The sequence below is a fragment of the Pseudorca crassidens genome, chromosome 6 (assembly GCF_039906515.1).
Source record: "Pseudorca crassidens isolate mPseCra1 chromosome 6, mPseCra1.hap1, whole genome shotgun sequence".
Lineage (NCBI taxonomy): Eukaryota > Metazoa > Chordata > Mammalia > Artiodactyla > Delphinidae > Pseudorca > Pseudorca crassidens.
Window position 1 is genome coordinate 55,674,676 of NC_090301.1, and position 20,303 is coordinate 55,694,978.

Below are 20,303 nucleotides of genomic sequence, written 5' to 3' on the forward strand. Positions count from 1 at the left end.
ATCAATAAGCTTCTGTGAACCCTCCAGGGCAAGTGAGGCATGATCCATCTTCCCTGTCTGAACAAGCTTGATCTGGCCTCCCTCCTCCTGCTAAAGCAGGCCTGAGGTATGTGCCAGGATTCTGTGTTTTAGGCTAATTATCACATTCCAGAATGGTCTGGACTCCTGCTGATATAGCTTTTCAGCTTTTAGAGGGCCCTGCTCTAACCCTCCCTGGCTGTACCCCTCTCAGAACCCACATTGATTCCCTCTAGACCACACTCTGGGCACCTTGGACCATTTCAGAATTCCTTGCCCAAATGCCCCAAGCTCACTTTCAAGGCCTGCCTACACTTCCTTCCCGGTCCCATCCTCTCAAGGACAGACCATGCCACTAGTACACTCCTCAGCCTGAAGGTCACCAGGGGATGTGCACAGTGCGGATGTTTGGGCCGGGGCATATACATTTCTGCAGGAGGGGCCCTTCTCCATTAGAGCCAGGGGTGGGAAGAGAAGAGGGGCAGCTTCAGCCTGGGGCCCAGCTCACCCCGTGCCTCCATGTCCTATTGCAGGACTCCAAGGAGTTCAAGAATTATACATTCAGACTTGGTCTTCAGATCATTAGGAAGATAGAGTTATCAAATTAGGAAAATAGAACATATTTTATTTATAATTTTACATAGTTAGACATGGGATGCAGACCTCCATTTGTACTTTCCCTTGGTTTCACAAATGTCAGGGGTAGTCCTGGCTCCAGCAATGTATCATTTGCCCATTGTGAAGAACAGCTCTTCAAAATTACTATTCTAAGTTTATTTGACATCTAGTTAGGTCCAAATCATATCCCAGGATGGTGAAAAATAAAAATCCATTTAAAATCCTGTCAGGATTTCTAAAAAGTTTTGGTAGCCTCAGCGCTTTCTCTAATTTTTCTTTTTTTAAAATTAATTAACATTTATTTATTTTTGGCTGCATTGGGTCTTCATTGCTGCACCTGGGCTTTCTCTAGTTGAGGTGAGCAGGGGCTACTGTTCGTTGCGGTGCGTGGGCTTCTCATTGCGGTGGCTTCTCTTGTTGCAGAGCACAGGCTCTAGGCACGCAGGCTTCAGTAGTTGTGGTACATGGGCTCAGTAGTTGTGGCTCGTGGGCTTAGTTGCTCTGTGCCATGTGGGATCTTCCCGGACCAGGGTTTGAACCCATGTCCCCCGCATTGGCAGGAGGATTCTTAACCACTGCGCCACCAGGGAAGTCCCTTAGCTTAATGTTTTCAAGGTTCATTCATATTTCAGTATGTATCAGCACTTCCTTTTTATTGCTGAATAATATTCCATTGTATGAATATAACATATTTTATTTATCCATTTATCTGTTGATGGAACTTGAGCTGTTTCTACTTTTTAGATGTTATGAATAATGCTATTATGAACATTTGTGTACAAGTTTTCGTGTGGACATTTGATTTCATTTACCTTGGGTTATATACCTAAAAAGGGAATTGTTGGATCACAGGGTAACTCTATGTTTAGCCTTTTGAGAAAGCCAGACTGTTTTCCTAATTGGCTACATTTTACATTTCCACTAGCAATGCATGAAGGTTCGAATTTCTCCAGTCCCTCACCAACACTTGTTATTATCTGTCTTTTTTATTATAGTCATCCTAGTGGGTGTGAGGGAAATCACTGTGATTGTGATTGCCATTTTCCTGAAGGCTAATGATATTGTGCATCTTTTCATGTGCTTATTGGCTATTTGTATATCTTCTTTGGAGAAATGTATATTCAGATCTTTTGCCCGTTCTTAAATTGGGTTGTCTTTTTATTGTTGCGTTTAAATTTTTTTATGTATTCTAGATACAAATCTCATATCAGATATATGATTTGCAAATCTTTTCTTGCCTTCTATAGGTTTCTTGCTGGTGTCCTTTGAAACACAAAAGTTTTCAATTTTGATGAAGTCAAATTTATCTGTTTTCTTTTTTTGCTTGTACTTTTGGTGTTATATCTAATGAGCCGTTGACTAAAGTTACAGATTTATGCCTGGGTTTCCTTCTAAACTTTTATAGGTTTAGCTTTTACATTTCAGTCTTTGCTTTTGGGAGGTTAATTTTTGTATTTGGTGTGAGGTAAAGGTCTAATTATATCCTTTTGCATGTGATATCTGGTTGTCCCAAACCTTTTGTTGAAAAGACTATTCTTTCCTCATTGGATTATCTTGGAACCCTTGTCAAAAAACCAACTGACCATGAAAAATAAAAATTAAAAAAAAACAACTGACCATAAGTGTGTGTAAGAGTTTTTAAAATACGTTTTTTCCTAATATCTATAATTTCTTTTCTAAAAGGATAAGTAATAGGTCACATCTCTGGTTACTATGACACTTTTAAATCAAAAAGTTCAGAATAGAAGCATTTTAACAATTGTTTTGTTCCCCTAGAGCCATTTAGAAAATTCTACTTGCAGCTAAAACATTCTTTCCCATTAGAGGTATTTCACCCAGATAGAAAACAGAAAACTAGATAAACTGGGAAACTGAGGTCACACAAAGGATTTCCTTAACCTCTTGGGTACGTGTTCTAATTTCCCCCTTTTTGCCCTCTTTTTTTTTCTTTTATCCAGAAGAGTAATATTAACTTTTTAATAAAATTCATAGCGATCAATCAGTTATCTAGTGTTCAGGCCCAGAATATATTTCTTGGCTAAAAGATCTCTACCCCACTTCCACATGTGGAAAGAAATAAAACATGGGACTCTAATCTCATAAATGAGTAACAAGGGTTGTTTCCTCAAATGAGACAAGGATTTAGGATGAGAACATGTTTTGAATTGAGATGGTTTTCATAAATCTGATTAGCTCTGATTGTAGGCTTATTTTATTGTTCACTGTATTTTGTTCCCATTTATAGTAATCGATAATAGATTTAATTGTGCTCTATCATTTATATCATTAATATTTCCCCTAGGTTTGAGTGCTGTGAAGTTCTCCTTTAAACTTGTATGGGGATTAAACTTGGCAGTGATTTAAAGTAATTAATTCATATGTCAGTTGTTAGCAAGGTCCAGTAATTAAAGTCTACTTTAGAGTAAGTTATTAACTCTCCAATAAAAAAAAAAGCACTTTATCAACTTATCAGTTTTAGCTATTTATTCTGGTTGACAGATGAGATAGGGAAGTTATTGACTGCACATAATCACCTCTGTACTTTCACCAGTAAGCACTGGGGTCAAATGGAAGTCTAGGTTGTTCAAGGTCATAATTTAAATATAGAATAAACCAGTTCAGATTGCTGGGGTGGGGGAAGGTGCCCTTGGATCTTGTCACCTTTGCAATACTGTCTCCTGAAATTTTGCAAAGTCTGTTTTTACTCTGTTCACAATTTTCAAATTTCTAAAGTAAAAACCTAGACCGAGTATTTCATATTGAGGTCAGATATTAAATTGCTTTACTTTTATTTGCAATATTATTAACTATAGTCACCATGCTGTACATTACATACTCATGACTAATTTATTTTATAAGTGGAGGTTTGTACCTTTTGACTCCCTTTGTATAATACTTTTAAAAACTAATATAATATAAAAAAACTAATATATGTCAGTTATATCTCAACTTTTTAAAAAGGTAAAATTAAAAAAAATTTTTAAACCTTTAGATGCTCTCCTTGTGAACAGGCTAGGGGGAAGAATTCTAGATAAGTGTAATACCTGGGACACAACAGGTGCAGGCCTTTTATTTGCAGGCCTAAACTAGCCACATTTTTCCATCTCATGATAGCAAGGTTCCTTTTTTTTTTTTTTTAACATCTTTATTGGAGTATAATTGCTTTACAATAGTGTGTTAGCTTCTGCTTTATAACAAAGTGAATCAGTTATACATATACATATGTTCCCATATCTCTTCCCTCTTGCGTCTCCCTCACTCCCACCCTCCCTATCCCACCCCTCCAGGCGGTCACAAAGCACCGAGCTGATCTCCCTGTGCTATGTGGCTGCTTCCCACTAGCTATCTATTTTACGTTTGGTAGTGTATATATGTCCATGCCTCTCTCTCACTTTGTCACAGCTTACCCTTCCCCCTCCCCATATCCTCAAGTCCATTCTCTAGTGGGTCTGTGTCTTTATTCCTGTCTTACCCCTAGGTTCTTCATGACATTTTTTTTCCTTAAATTCCATATATATGTGTTAGCATGCGGTATTTGTCTTTCTGTTTCTGACTTACTTCACTCTGTATGACAGACTCTAGGTCTATCCACCTCATTACAAATAGCTCAATTTTGTTTCTTTTTATGGCTGAGTAATATTCCATTGTATATGTGTGCCACATCTTCTTTAGAGGGTGTGGAGAAAAGGGAACACTCTTGCACTGCTGGTGGGAATGTGAATTGGTACAACCACTATGGAGAACAGTATGGAGGTTCCTTAAAAAACTACAAATAGAGCTACCATATGACCCAGCAATCCCACTACTGGGCATATACCCTGAGAAAACCATAATTCAAAAAGAGTCATGTACCAAAATGTTCATTGCAGCACTATTTACAATAGCCCGGAGATGGAAGCAAGGTTCCTTTTATTCTGCTTTGCTTCTTGGCCTGACATTTGGTTACATTTATTCAGCTTGAGGGCAACCATAATGGGCCCTTTGCTTTCCCCTGGTGGGCTTGTGATGAACTACTACCAAGGTCAGTTCAGGTCTAACTCTGTATGTGGTCAGTCATGACTACAATAGTGGTTCCCAAGCCCAGCTGATCATCAGACTATCTGGGGTGGTATTTAAAGAGCTTTTTAGGCCTCATCCCAAATGTACTGAATCTGGATCTCTAGGGTAGAGCTGATGAATCTGTATGTTTCAAATCTTCCCAAGGTGATTCTGATATTCAGCCAAGTTTGGGACGTGGTCCAGGACCCTCTCCAGGTAATTAGAGATCCCATGAGTGTGGCCTTAGGGCATTGCCTCTGAGAAACTGCCATCTACTTACCAGAAGATTCTAAAAAGACCAGAGGTTCCTGTTTGCAGTCTGCCCTTAATGACTATCCACTACCTTGGCGAAGAATTCAGTGTTCTTTCTCTGTCACTCTCACTCCCTCAGGCTGTCCTTGTGACTTATTTACTCTTTCAAGCTGCCCAGCAGTGGTGCTGGTGAGAATAAGATAGGCTTTGGTCTTAGAGACTTGACATGGCCTCTTGGCTCAGCCTCCTCTATGGGTGCCATTTGCCTCATCTGTACAGTGGAGATAATATTGTCCTCCCAAGGATGTTATGAAGACCAGAAGAATGTATTAATATTACACCCTGCACTAGGCATTATAACTTGTTTGGTTTTACTTATCCACCTCTATGAATATGTTGGGTAAATGAAGCTTGGTCATCAGTTTTCCCTGATTGTAGCCCCTGGATTTCTCTATGCAGTGTTTCTCAAAGTAAGGAACATAGATCACCTGCATCTGAATAGGAGGGAGAGAGGAGAGAAATCTGCTCTTATGTAACTGTAACTTTCTGCACTTTTGAATTTTTTATTGCAGTATAACATACACATAGCAAAGTGTATTTATTATAAGTGAACAGCTCAGTGAATTTTCATAAACTGAAGACACTCATGAAACCAACACCCAGATCAAGAAATAAAACATGACCAGAACCCCAGAAGCCCTCTGCACTCGAACTTTGAGAACCAGTGTCATAGGAAGAGCCCAGCTAGGGAACTCCCCTTTGCCGCAGTCCTGCTCCTTTCTCACGAGCCAAATCTGCGTGCCGTGTGAGCCCTCCCCAATCTGAGAGCCTGTGGCCTCACATGCACCCTTAATAGTGATGAGACTTCCTTTGTCAGAAGGGTCACAAAGGATGTTTCCATAATTCATATTCTTGCTTACACCCTAAACTGCTTACAGTAAATGAATTCAGGTCCTAGCCAACAAGGAGTGGAGATCACTCATTGTCTGAAAGCATCAGCTTATTACAACACTCCAGCATTTTCTCACGGAAGGGTGAATGAGGTAGATTCTAGTGTAATTACCTTTGTGTAATTGAAAACTAAATCACTGTTGACTGCATAGTTTAAATATCCATTTAAATACTTTCATTTCATTGCACTTATTTTTGCAGGACATGCTACTACCAAATAGGCTATTAATTTTTCTAGTGGATTAAAATCTGCATGGGAACATTAAAAACTAACCCAGCTCAAATAGATGCCCTCTTCTTGCAGAAATCATTAGAGAGAGCTTGTCTTTTTCTTTAATCCAGCTATTCAAAATAATCTATTAGACTAAGACCTGTAATAATACAGGTCTTGCCCAAAAGAGATCAGGTTTTTCTATGCAATATAATTTAGGCAAGATTTTAAATAATAGAACAAGAGCCCGTGGTGCTTTTGCCTGTATCTCCTCAAATTTTAACATGCACACCAATTACCTGGGGGTCTTGTTAAAATGCAGATTCTGATTTCGCGTGTCTTGAGGCCTGAGATTCTGCGTTTCTAACAGGTTCCCAGCTGGGGCTGATGCTGCTGGTCTGAGGGCCATACCTTGAGCAGCAAGAGTATTCAGAATAAGCCCTGACTAGAAGCCTGGGTACATATCTGAGCTTCAGCTTCCTCGTATATATAGACAATTTCTAAGTCCCTTCTAACTGTACAATTCCACAATTCAATAATCTCTCTTCACTTATTAGCTCATTTTTCTTTAGGCTGCTGATTCTCATTGTTTATGCTGTTTAAGCTGTTGTATTAGGTATTGTGTATTGGAGGGCCAGGTAAAAACTCTTACTTATGGCTGAAAAGTTTTATTTTTCAATCTTCTACAAGTCTACCTCAATCCATGGAAAATTTTGGCTAATAGTAACATGATACTGGCCTCGAACCATAAGCTAAACTTGAGTCAGCAGTGCAGGGCTTTGGATAGATAAGCCAGTGTGAACCTGGGAGTATAACCAAAAGAAAGGGACAGCTAGGGCTTCCCTGGTGGCACAGTGGTTAAAAGTCCACCTGCCAATGCAGGCGACACAGGTTTGAGCCCTGGTCCAGGAGGACCCCACATGCCACGGAGCAACTAAGTCCATGTGCCACAACTACTGAGCTACTGAGCCTGTGCTTTAGAGCCCACAAGCCACAACTACTGAGCCCCTGTGCCACAACTACTGAAGCCCACGTGCCTAGAGCCCTTGCTCCTCAACAAGAGAAGCCACCGCAATGAGAAGCCTGTGCACCGCAACAAAGATTATCCCCTGCTCACCGCAACCAGAGAAAAGCCCGCGCACCGCAACGAAGACCCAACGCAGCCAAAGATAAAATAAATAAAATAAAATAAGTTAAATTAAAAAAAAAAAAAAGAAAGCTATGGAGACCACTGCCAATACCACAGCCAGTTCTTACCAATGGAGGTGGTGACAACATGGAGGCAGAGAAAGTCTAGCCACTGAAAATTATTTCTAATACAGCATACACATCAGCAACTAACAGGGAAAACTAACAGGCAGGGGAAATAGCACCCATCTTCCTTTTACATTCTACATCTCACTTCATTATATCTGACTGGCAAAATCTAGTTTATATAGTCATAGTTTTTTTAGCTATAAGTCAATATTTATTGAAGTATAACATACACACAGAAAAATGCACAAATCACAATTAGTCAGCTTGATGAACTTTCCTAAAGTGAACATACCCATGTAACCAGCACCCAGATGAGGAGATGGAAATTCCTAGCACCCAGAAGCACCCCTTATGCTCTTTTCTAAGCATTATCCTCCCTGAAGTTAACTGCAATCTTGGCTTCTAACATCATAGAGCAGTTTTGCCTATTTTTGAACCTTATACAAAGTGGAATAATATGATATGTACTCTTTTATAACTGACTTTTTTCACTCAGCATTATTTTTGTGAGATTTATCCATGTTGCGTGTAGCAATTGTACCTTCATTTTCATTGCTGTATTGTGCTCCATTGGATGAATATAACAACATTTATGTATTCTACTGCAGATGGACATTTGGATTGTTTCCAGTTTGGTTATTACAAATAGTGCTGCTATGAAAATAACATATGTATACATTTCAGTTAGATATATAAGAATGGAATTTCTGGGTTATAGGAGATACATACACTTAGCTCAAGTATATATTGCCAAACCGTTTTCCAAAGTAATGGATGTGCCACATCCTTACCAAAATTTATATTTTCCATCTTTTACATTTTAGCCATTCTGTTGAAAGGCTAATGTGATGTATGGAAATCATATTGTGGTTTTAGTTTTTATTTACCTGATGTCTAACAAGTGAAGCACCTTTTCTTGTATTTATTGGCCATTTGGATATCCTCTTCCATGAAGTGCCTGTCCAAGTCTTTTGCCCAATTTTCTGTTGGCTTGTCTGACCTTTTCTTGTTCTTTTTGGTTCTTTATTCTGAATATGAGTCTTTTGTTGGGTATATGCATCGGAAGCACCTTTTGCCTCTCTGCAGCTTGTTTTTTCACTCCTTTAGTAGTGTCTTTTGATGAAGATGTTCATAATTTTGATGTAGTTCAGTTCATCAGAGGTTCTCCTTTATGGTCTATTTTGTGAGTATCCAGTTTAAGACTGCTGACTCCACGGTCGTAAAGGTATTCTCCTATGTTTTCTTGTGAAAGCTTGTTTTACTGTTGACATTTAGATTTATAATTCATCTGATACTGATTTCTGTATATGATGAAAAGTAGGAAGTATAGTTTTGAGCCTTCCAACTCCTATAATGCTGTGCAATGGGGTATCTATAGAAGTTGGTGAAAATGAAGCTGAGTGCCAAGAGGCTATATCTAACACAGTTAACCTAGGCGAGTTTTTATACCGTAAAACATGGAGCTACAAACCATGAATTTTACTGAACCTCTTTTCAATATGACTTTCTGTGATAGCGATTTTCCAGATCCCACACCTCCCTAATGGCAACAGTCCACTTCAAGCACTTGCTTCGCCTCTTCTTCCTTACCCTACCTCTTGGAATGTCATCATTTTTGCAAGAGCACTGTGTTCTTTTTCAAAACTTATAGCAAGAATTGATCTGCTTTCAAATAAATGAAAAGAAGCCCAAGGTTAGACTTGGTGAGTAAATGTGAATGTTAGAATACTTTTAAAGATTTGTAGTTTTATTATCCAATCTAAGGAACTGGGGTCAGGTATGGAATATTGTTCTAAAAGGCTTGAGGATGTGGAAACAACCTCAGCGTCCATCAGTGGATGAATGGATAAAGAAGTTGTGAGATATATTATATATATGTGTGTGTTTGTGTGTGTGTGTGTGTGTGTGTGTGTGTGTGTGTATATATATATATATATGTATACAGCAGAATATTATTCAGCCATAAGAAAGAGGAAATTCTGCCATGTACAATAATATGGACCTTGAAGGCTTTGTGGTAAGTAAAATATGTCAGAGAGAGACAAAACTGTATGATCTCACTTGTATGTGGAATCTTAAAAAAAAAAAACAAAAAACTCTTAGAAAAAGAGATCAGACTTGTGGTTACCAGAACGGGTTGAGCCGGGGGAGGAGAAATTTAAGGAAGGTGGTCAAAAGGTACAAACTTTCAGTTATAAGATAAATAAGTATGACGGATGTAATGTACAATATGATGACTATAGTTAACCCTGCTGTATAATATATAGGAAAATAGTTAAGAGTTTGTGTCACAAGGAAAATAAGTTTTTTTCTGCTTTTTCCCTTGATTGTATCTACATGAGATGATGCATGCTGACTAAACGTGTTGTGGTAATCATTTCACAATATATGTAAGTCAAACCATCATGCAGTACACCTTAAACTTGTACAGATATATGTCATTATATCTCAATAAAACTGGAAAAAGTAAATAAAAGGCTTGAGGAAAAAGCGAGTTCTCCTATGTGGGTTAAACAAGCTCCATCACCCTACCTCTCCCCACTTAGAGGCACAACCACTTCAGGCAATTTTTTTCATATAGAACAACTGATGCCTCAATCTGATGTAAGGTATTATACAAAGGAGGTTTTGAAACAAACTCCCTACAACCAGATTTCTCTGTATAGGATCCTCCTTTAGAAATTACGGGGTGGCCCCTGGAACAAAAACATGCATCTAGAGCAAAATTCTTCTCAACTGCCTTGCGCCTGAATCCCTGCTCTTTCCTTTGACATTTCGATGTATCCTTTGGTTCCCTAATAATAATAGCTGAAGTGGGTTGTGAAATATGACTTTTTTATTATTCAGCTCAATTTTTATTTCATGTCCCTATATGTCTGGGTCCTTAGGAAAATAACACTGGTCATTTCAGGTCATACTGAAATGGTCATTTCCAAGCCATGCTATACAATTTCAGGATCTTACATAGTGCCAAGGCTTCTGGAACAGGGTGAGTGTCTTAGCTGGTCCTTAATTAGTTCACAGTGATAAGGCCAAGACTGATATACATTGTAGGGGTCCCCTGGCCCCTTTATGTCTAGGAGTCTTCTGTTGTTTCTGGGTTCCTTAGAGATCTGACCATCTGCATAGATGCACCTGGCAGCAATTGCCCCTCGGTTCTCCCAGTTCTTATTTGCCAGGCACTCTTCTAATTATTCTATATGTATTGTCCTACTTAATTTCCATAATAACCCTGTATGGTAATTGCTGTTATTATCTATATTTTATAAATGAGGACATTGAGGTTAGATAACATGCCTAAAGCCCTCGCTTCTCGTTAGTGGTGAAGCTTTTGCTGTGGATTGATTCCCTTTACTCTTTCGTGTGAATGCTCATTAATAATCCATTTGCCCACCCTTGCTTTGCCTCTCAGATCTTAGACAAACCTCTTATTATCATCTCCACTTGCCTCCAGAATTTTTCTTTGCAAAGATCCATCACACCAAGGTTTGCCAGTCATCTTAGTTAATCTTCTTATTCAATTTATGAAGCGAGTATTTGTAGGCACCAGCTATGTGTCCAACACAAGTTCTGATGACTGAATGGGATAGGGAGGAAAGAAATACAAGAGTCCCTTTCATAGGAAACACAAACGGAATTTAACTTAATTAGAAAGAAACCTAAGTGCTTCAATCACTAACCATTGATTTGACACTTGGAACTCAGATATATGAACAGCTATTGTTGTTTTTGATGGCCCTTTCATCTGGGTCATTTCCCAGAAGTAGCATATGTTTCCTCTTATGCTCATCTGAGAACTACTGATCCTTCCGAGGGGCCCACCTCCACCCACAGTCCCCCTCAGGGTTCAGTGGGTCTCAAGTGTCAATTTCCCAGCGTTCACTCACGCTTCCACAGGGATTAGGATAAGGATGGAAACTTTGGGAAACTGAAAGTGCCATTTTAGACTCAACATAGTTTATTTTTTAAAAGATTTTTCTGATGTGGACCACTTTTTTTTTTGTTTTGCGGTACGCGGGCCTCTCACTGTTGTGGTCTCTCCCGTTGCGGAGCACAGGCTCCCGACGCGCAGGGTCAGCGGCCATGGCTCACGGGCCTAGCCGCTCCGCGGCATGTGGGATCTTCCCGGACCGGGGCACGAACCCGTGTCCCCTGCATCGGCAGGCGGACTCTCAACCACTGCGGATGTGGACCATTTTTAAAGTCATTATTGAGTTTTTTACAACATTGCTTCTGTTTCATGTTTTGGCCTTTTGGACATGAGGCATGTGGGATCTTACCTGCCTGGAAGGTGAAGTCCCAACCACTGGACCGCCAGGGAAGTCCCGTAGACTCAATATAGTCTTGACAGATTTTATGGATGAACCTGGTACCTAGTCACTAAATATAAGGTTTTTATGGAAAAATATCTACATGTTCCCCAAAAGACAATTTTGTAAACTAATCTGACTGCAGTCCTTGATTATGAACCATGTTACATTCTTTGCATTTCTTGGGTACCTTAACTTGTAAACCTGACCGTTTTAAGTGGAATGTCTGGTGTTTTCTCTATTCTTTACTCTTTCAGAATGAGGTAGATGTCTCTGTCCTGATACCAGTTCTCAACTTGAGCAAATTAGTGCCTCTAGCCACTTCAGAGAAAACAGATCTCTGGTAGGGATCATTTAAGACATTACAGCAGTGTTTTACAAAGTTCTAATTACCCTGTTTATCTGGAATCTCCTGAAAATTAATCCCTAATTAGCTGAATGTAAGATGACCTACTGTGGGAACTAGTTTTACTGGAACATTTCATCCTAGATTTCTGTGACCACGAGTTTAGTCCTAGAGAAAAGTAAATCGGCACCACTTTCTCCATTTCGTTACATAGTAATCACGAAATGTAGGAGCCTGATCAAACAGTCCATGGTCCTGATGGAAGGCAGAATGTCGTGGCTTTGTAAGAAGAAACATAAAATCCCTAACCCTAGAGAGTGATCAGTTTATCTTGTCGCTTCCTCCTTAGATTAAGAGCAATTTCGGCAGGATGAGATCCCTGGGCACAGCACCTGCAGGAAGGAGAGAGGACTGAAATGGAAGATAACTCCAAGCTTTGTCTTGAGGAATTTTTAAACCTCCATTCATCTCAATTTTGTTATTTGTGAAATGGGGTCTTAATAACTATTTAATAGGAGAATTATAAGATTGCACCGGATGTGTGAAAGTGCTTTATGTTTAAAGCAGTATATGCCACTACAGATTTTGAAAATTCATTTTTATATTGCCTTTGCTTTTTTTTTTTTCCTTTGCTTTTTAACCTAGTAAGTGCCGTGACCAGCCATAATGACCACATTACACATTTTAAAACCATTGCTAGACTTTGGTGCTGGTGGTGTGATAGTAGCGATAGCAAGACAAACAGAAAGCGGAGTGTGGGTAGGTGGTGGGTGTAGGTGTGTGCATGCCCATGTGCTGGGTTTTCTTTATGTTCCGAAAAGTTCTGTGAAAGTCATCCAGTGTGCAAATGGGAAGGAACACAAATCAGGTAGGGAATCTACCCAGGTGTCAGAGAGTCCACATTGATCTAACTGACAAAATAACTGTCCATCCCAAGTTCATGTCATTACTTTTAAAAAAATAATAACCATTTTTACTGCTAATAGTTTCAAAGACTTGTGTAGATGTTTTTTACTTTGTTATATTGGTTAAGATTTTTAAAGTTAGCTCTTAAGGTAATAGCTTATCTTAAGATGGCTTTGTTTAAGAGATGAGGTAAATTCCATCCTGGAAGCGAGAATGACCTAGAACAGATGCTTTTTTCCAATTCCACTCCAATGGATCCCTTAGGCTGAATTCCACCTCAAAAAAAAAAAAAAAAAAAAGCACGGATATGTATGGACTCAGTAAGGGTGGAGGAAGGAAAGCTGATAGTGACTCACTCCAGTTTATAGGAGGAGAGGATTATGTTTCCACCTCCATAAGCCTGATGGTAGGAACTCCCACGTAGAAAGATGAGGCAGATCTTGACATGAAAGCAGTTTGAAGTAGTGGCCCACCCTACAAAACAAGCTAAATTCATTGTTAACTTCTAGACTACACAGTTAAAATGGAAGAACAGCAGGTGCCCCCATACACTCAAAAGCCTGAAAAAATGTATGTATCTTCTGGTGAGGAATTTCAATTTTAGAACTCTATCCTTAGGGAGTAATCAAGCATAAATGCAAAGACTGAGCTACTGGGTAGATCATCCAAGCTCTGTTCATCATACAGAAATAGTAAAAGCAACCTAAGCAGCCAACAATAAAAGTTTAGTTAAATAAATACATCCATATAATGTGTACTATTTATATTTAAAGTATTGTAATAGATAAATATTTATTCATATGATAAGATTTTAAAATTTATTAAGGACAAACACAGGTGGCCAATCAACCAATTGATTCCAATTTTGTGAAATAAATAAATGTGTGAATGTAAGTGTGGTTTTAAAAGCCCTTAAAGGGCTCCTAACTCAAAATGGTAGAATGAGCCCATGCATTTAATCTCCTCTTGCTCTCCAAATCCCACTAAAATGATTTTAGGTCAGACCCACTCACAAACGACACAGTTTATAAAAGTGCAAAAAGGAACACCCCCTGATTTCACCCCCAACCCAACTCTGGGTCTTGCCTACATCTCTTCAAGTGGAAAGAAAGCTAAGGAATGAGACACGAGAATAGAAAGAGAAGATTTTTACTTTTTATTTTATACTTTCTGTACTAGTTGAATTTTTTAATTAGTATGTACGTATATTTGTAACTTAAAAAGTTATTGAAGGGTAGATACAAATGTATTAATACAGCAGCACCACACCATTTTGCATTCAGCTTCATGAGGATTCACCTAAATTTGGTAAAGGTAGAAGGCAAAAGAGAAAGAATAAAGGAAAGAGGGAAAGGGAAGAAAGAGAGGAGGAGGAGGAGAACAAGAGAGAATGTTTTAAATGGTGTGATGACTTCTGCCTGACTTGCCTTTCAGTTAGCTTGAACTTAACCCGAAGTTAATCCGAAAAAGGTGATGTAAATTTGATCCATTTCTGGTCCCGTGCACTGTTCATATTTGTAGTATCTGGTCATGATGAACGTGATTCTAGTATTAACAGATTCTTTTATTTTTATTTGTTTATTTAGACTTAAATAACATGGCTTATTAACACAACTACTTCATAAGGGCTCAACTGAGGAAGCAACATTCTCTGACACTGAGCGATGTAAGGTATTTTCAAGGGTAATTCTCATTCCCCCCTTGATTTAGAAGTTAATTCCCAAAACTATGGAAAGCCAGTGCAGAAATTAGTAATCAGTGGTGGTATTAAGATGTTTTTTATTCTCTTCCCCTCTCTCCTTAGTCATGTTTTCTATTTGAAGTACAAGGAAGTGTTCCTTTTGTAATAAGACAACTATATTTTAAAAAAATGTTTTTAACAGAATGTGTAGCTCTCATTCCACCTTCACCTGGCTGGTGCACCCAGTAACTCCTAGTCTTTCACAGAGGCAAGCAGATTTCATGACTCTATTCTTAGAAGCATCTCATTCCCTCCTGCTGCCCCACATGGAGCACTTTTTAGTGATAAGATACCATAGCGTCATAATTTTTTACCTTACAAAACGCTCAGTCCCAGTCTGTGTCAGATGCTGTTCATAACTAGCCCTTCAACTTTTTTTCTTTTTCTTTGTGTAAAGTGCTTCATTAAATTTTAAGAAACTCAAATTTACATTCATCAGTAAAAAAAAAAATTTTTTTAGAATTTGAAATACACTTAGAAAATGCCATTTGCAGAAGAAACATTAAATAGTCTACCCCTTTATTACATAAGTTGAAAAGCCATCCAAGAAACTTCAGATAGCGTAAAAAGGAACTCACGTAGTGATGATTAATCTGTGTTTCTGCCTGCAAAATTGAGCAATCAGGGTTAGGCTGTCCCCGAAGAACAATTTTGAAATCCTGAAAGGATAATCAAGCATTTATCTCAGAGGCCTATGGAATAACCAAATCCTTTGGATACTTAAAAGGTAGAGAATAAGAAGCAGCTGAGGGCTGCCTGCTCTTGAGGCAGGGCTAGCACTGTGGAAATGTGTCCAAAACTGGTAGCCTGACCAGGTTGCAGTTAATGGTTCTGATCTGTAGAAAGTGAGACTTCAAGACCACGGGTTCTCTGTGGAGGATAGGTACTTGAATAGATACCTAATTACAAGTTAGGAATACAGTTTTAATAACTTATTATATGATGCAGAATAATTTATTTAATCTCCTGGACTCCTTTATTTTTATAGATTTAAAATGGGAATCATACTATTTGTTTAATCCACAAATTAAATGAGAGGCGCCTTTTGGGTATACAGTGCTGGCTCCTAACGTATAAGAATAAATTTTCAGGGCTTCCCTGGTGGCGCAGTGGTTGAGAATCTGCCTGCCAATGCAGGGGACACGGGTTCGAGCCCTGGTCCGGGAAGGTCCCACATGCCGTGGAGCAACTAGGCCCGTGAGCCACAACTACTGAGCCTGCGCGTCTGGAGCCTGTGCTCCGCAACAAGAGAGGCCACGACAGTGAGAGGCCTGCACACCGCGATGAAGAGTGGCCCCCTCTTGCCACAACTAGAGAAAGCCCTCGCACAGAAACGAAGACCCAACACAGACAAAAATAAATAAATAAATAAATAAAATTTTAAAAAGAATAAATTTTCAAACACTTATTAAGAAAAAAAGATAAAACACACCCTATCTACAGCAGAATTTTTGGGAAGTGTGGGAAGTGGCAGACAAGCAGTTCCTGATGAGGCCAATGGGAAGCCTGGAGACATCTTTATGTTCCCCTTTAGCATTTTGCAGCTTGTTTACTTGTTAAATACCTTGGCAACAAGAATTGCATTTTTCTCTAGAAACAATAAATGCTGGAGAGGGTGTGGAGAAAAGGGAACACTCTTGCACTGCTGGTGGGAACGTGAATTGGTACAGCCACTATGGAGAACAGTATGGAGGTTCCTTAAAAAACTACAAATAGAACTACCATATGACCCAGCAATCCCACTACTGGGCATATATCCTGAAAAAACCATAATTCAAAAAGAGTCATGTACCAAAATGTTCATTGCAGCTCTATTTACAATAGCCCGGAGATGGAAACAACCTAAGTGTCCATCATCGGATGAATGGATAAAGAAGATGTGGCACATATATACAATGGAATATTACTCAGCCATAAAAAGAAACGAAATTGAGCTATTTGTAATGAGGTGGATGGACCTAGAGTCTGTCATACAGAGTGAAGTAAGTCAGAAAGAGAAAGACAAATACCGTATGCTAACACATATATATGGAATGTAAGAAAAAAAAATGTCATGAAGAATCTAGCGGTAAGACAGGCATAAAGACACAGACCTACTAGAGAATGGACTTGAGGATATGGGGAGGGGGAAGGGTAAGCTGTGACAAAGCGAGAGAGTGGCATGGACGTATATACACTACCAAACGTAAAATAGATAGCTAGTGAGAAGCAGCCGCATAGCACAGGGAGATCAGCTCGGTGGTTTGTGACCACCTAGAGGGGTGGGATAGGGAGGGTGGGAGGGAGGGAGACGCAAGAGGGAAGAGATATGGGAACATATGTATATGTATAACTGATTCACTTTGTTATAAAGCAGAAACTAACACACCATTGTAAAGCAATTATACTCCAATAAAGATGTTAAAAAAATTGCATTTTTCTTGCATGGAATCCATGTCTAAGAAAACACACACCTGGAAGCTGTCAACAACAATATGCTTGCCAAGTTAGATGAGCCCACTGACGGGGTTGGCATGGATCAGCCTTAATCCTTTCTCAGGGCACTGAAGCAAGAGGCACTGGAGAGTATCTGTCAGGAGTTTTCAGGTGAATCCCATTCCGCCTCCGTGCACCAGAGGCCTGCACCATAGCCTCCTCCTCTGTCATCTGACCAGCAGGATTGCTGCTGTGCTTTACGGATGGTGAAGACATATTTTCGGCTCTTCCTTCTTTTTAATTCCTCCTTCTTTCCTTACTTCTGAGATGGGGACTGAATGGAGAGTACCAAATTGACCTGGAGAGCATGAACTAGATGTGCTTAGATTATGGAGCCTGGCCTCAGTGGGGAAGAAATGTACCCTAACCTACCACTCCAACCATGATATCCAATTTTAAGATTTAAGCATCTAAAACAAGAACAGTTATGAAAATACCAACCTTTTTGTGAGAGCAAGATCAAACAACGTAATGAATATAAAAGCACTTTGTCAGCTGTAAACTATTAAAAAAAATAAATCACATTAACAATTATTGTAGCAATTCTTTTCAAAGGGAAACAGCCAAGACCTCGAGTGAATGGAAGTCACTGCATCTTCCCACCTGGCCCAACACTCACTGCCTTCTGTAAGACCCAAATCTCCCTCTCCCTCTTCCTCACCCCAGATTTCCTTACACCCTTCAGCACCAGTGGAAACTTCTCAACTAGCTGTTGATCTCAATATCGGATTATAGAAATTCACAGTAAGGCATAAATGAGGATTAATTCTTCTGGAATACATTTACATGTTAAAAGAATTTGTTAATCAAAAGAATTTTATCTAGATGGAATGACCTGTAGAGAAAAAAGGGAAACTGATTTTTTTTGTAGTTTAGGTTTATTTTTTCAACTTTTAAAGTAATACATGTGATAGTTGGCAGAAATGTATTCATATTTTCACCAAAAAATATGTACACAAATATTCATGGCAACACTATTTGTAATAGCCCCAAACCAGAAACAATCTGAATGCCCATAGATAAATTTTAATCTGTTCACATAATGGAGCACTACACAGCAGAGAGAATGAAGGAACTAAAACTTTATGCAACAACATGGATGAATCTCATGAACATAGTGGTGAGTAAAGGAAGCCAGGCACAAATGAGTATACACCATGTGATTCCATTTATATAAAGTTAAACATGGAATTCCCTGGCAGTCCAGTGGTTAGGACTCTGCATTCTCACTGCCGGATATAAAGTTAAACGGGGAATTCCCTGGTGGTCCAGTGGTTAGGACTCTGCATTCTCACTGCCGGGGCCCCAGGTTCGATTCCTGTTTGGGGAAATGAATCTCTGATGTTAGAAGTCAGGTCTGTTTTGGTGGGGAAGTAGTGATGACTAGGAGGGAGGCACAAGGGCAACTTCTGGAGTGGTAATAATGTTCTGTTCCTTGATCTGAAAACTGGTTACATACGTGTATTAATTTTGTGAAAATTTGTTGAGCTATAAACTTATGTATGCATGCATACATACTTCGTTAAAACATGCATGTTTTAATTTGATATGCATGTATAATGTACTTAAATTAAAAGTTGGCAACACAGGGACTTCCCTGGTGGTCCAGTGGTTAAGAATCCCCCTTCCAATGCAGGTGACAGGGGTTCAATCTCTGGTCAGGGAACTAAGCTCCCACATGCCGCGGGGTAACTAAGCATGCTTGCTGCAACTACAGAGCCCATGTGCTTTGTAGCCCGCCTGCCACAACTAGAGAGAAGTCTACATGCCGCAACGAAGACCGACACAGCCAAAAATAATAAATAAATAAATACATATTTTTTAAAAATTGGCAACACATGTTTATTGTAGAAAATCTAGGAAATATATAGTGTTAAGGATAGCTTTTGAAAAGCTAGGTAAAAGGTAAAATCATGACTCATGTAAATATCAAATTAACACATATTAAAGATTTTATTTAACTCAATTACTGAGGAAACCAGTAAGATGTTATAGGCAGTTCAAATGATTTGATATACAGAGATTTATATTATCTACCAGGCAAAATTCATTTGCATTACATTAATAGAAATCGTTTACATAGCTATGGACAGAAAACATTTGCACTACTATCAATTTTCTAAATGTTAACCCTCTTTCTCTACTGAGTTGTAAAGTAGTCTAGTCAAAGACAATGAAAGCAGAAATAACCAGAATGGATGAGCTAAATTTCATCCACTAAATTTCAAGGACTTTCTTAACACTAGAGTAAAATCAAAACAACCTGTAATCCTTGCATTCAGGGATAACCTACATGTGCCATATTTTTTAATATTGTGCGAGAACTTAAATCTGTAGCAAAACTTAGCTGCTTCCATATTGACTATAGATTTTTCCCTTTGTTCCAGAAAGCATTTGTTCACATTCCTGATTATATCCTTAGCATACTTTCTTAGAAGGAGAAATACTAGATCAAAAGGTTCGACCATTTTAAGACTCTTGATATATATTACCAAATATTATAGGAATACTTTGAAGCACATAGCTGGGCTGGAGGAAGAGAGAAAGAAAAAACTTTTCTAGGTCAAATGCCTGTAAGACTTCATGAGTAAAATGTATGTTTACAGCCTTGCAACTTCCCACTATTTCCTTTGCTTTTGGACTTCACCAGGATTGAGCAAAAACTCAGTCATCGACTGAGGAAAAAGCGTGGGTTGACACAGCAAACCACAAAAAATCTCCAGTTCAAACACAAATCCAAGATTACAAGAGATCTCCCTACACTGATGGCTTCATCTGTATTAGGTTATAAATCCCTTGAGGGATTTTCCAGAACTCAAACCCCACTTCCTCCATATGACTTCCTGTGTTCACATGTATTTTCTGATCTATTTTGCCAGTCAGGATTTAAAATATTCTCTAAACTACGTGTATTTAACCATGAGACCTAAATTATTCAATTATTCAATAGTGTTTATCAATTGTCTTCTAAGTGATGTGCTAGTCCTGGGGTAAGTGGTAAGCAAAACAGACTTATTTCTTCCCTGTGAGTCTCAAAAGTACGTTTAGCATATAATAAATAAAATATAACCATATACATGGAATGAACATCATGCATTTTAATGTCAGGTTATTTTTTATTTTTATTTTTTTTTTATTTTTTTGCGGTACGCGGGCCTCTCCCGTTGCGGAGCACAGGCT

The 20,303-nt window shown here is 38.8% G+C and overlaps 1 long non-coding RNA gene across 1 annotated transcript in view; it reads left to right on the forward strand.

Moving 5' to 3' along the window:
• The window catches only part of LOC137226484 (uncharacterized), a 99,517-nt gene extending 86,258 nt beyond the window's left edge, over positions 1 to 13,259 (forward strand). Inside the window, exon 4 of the long non-coding RNA XR_010944377.1 lies at positions 12,351 to 13,259. This is a non-coding gene — a long non-coding RNA (uncharacterized lncRNA). The remainder of the gene's footprint in view (positions 1 to 12,350) is intronic.
• The last annotated feature ends 7,044 nt before the right edge of the window (positions 13,260 to 20,303 follow it).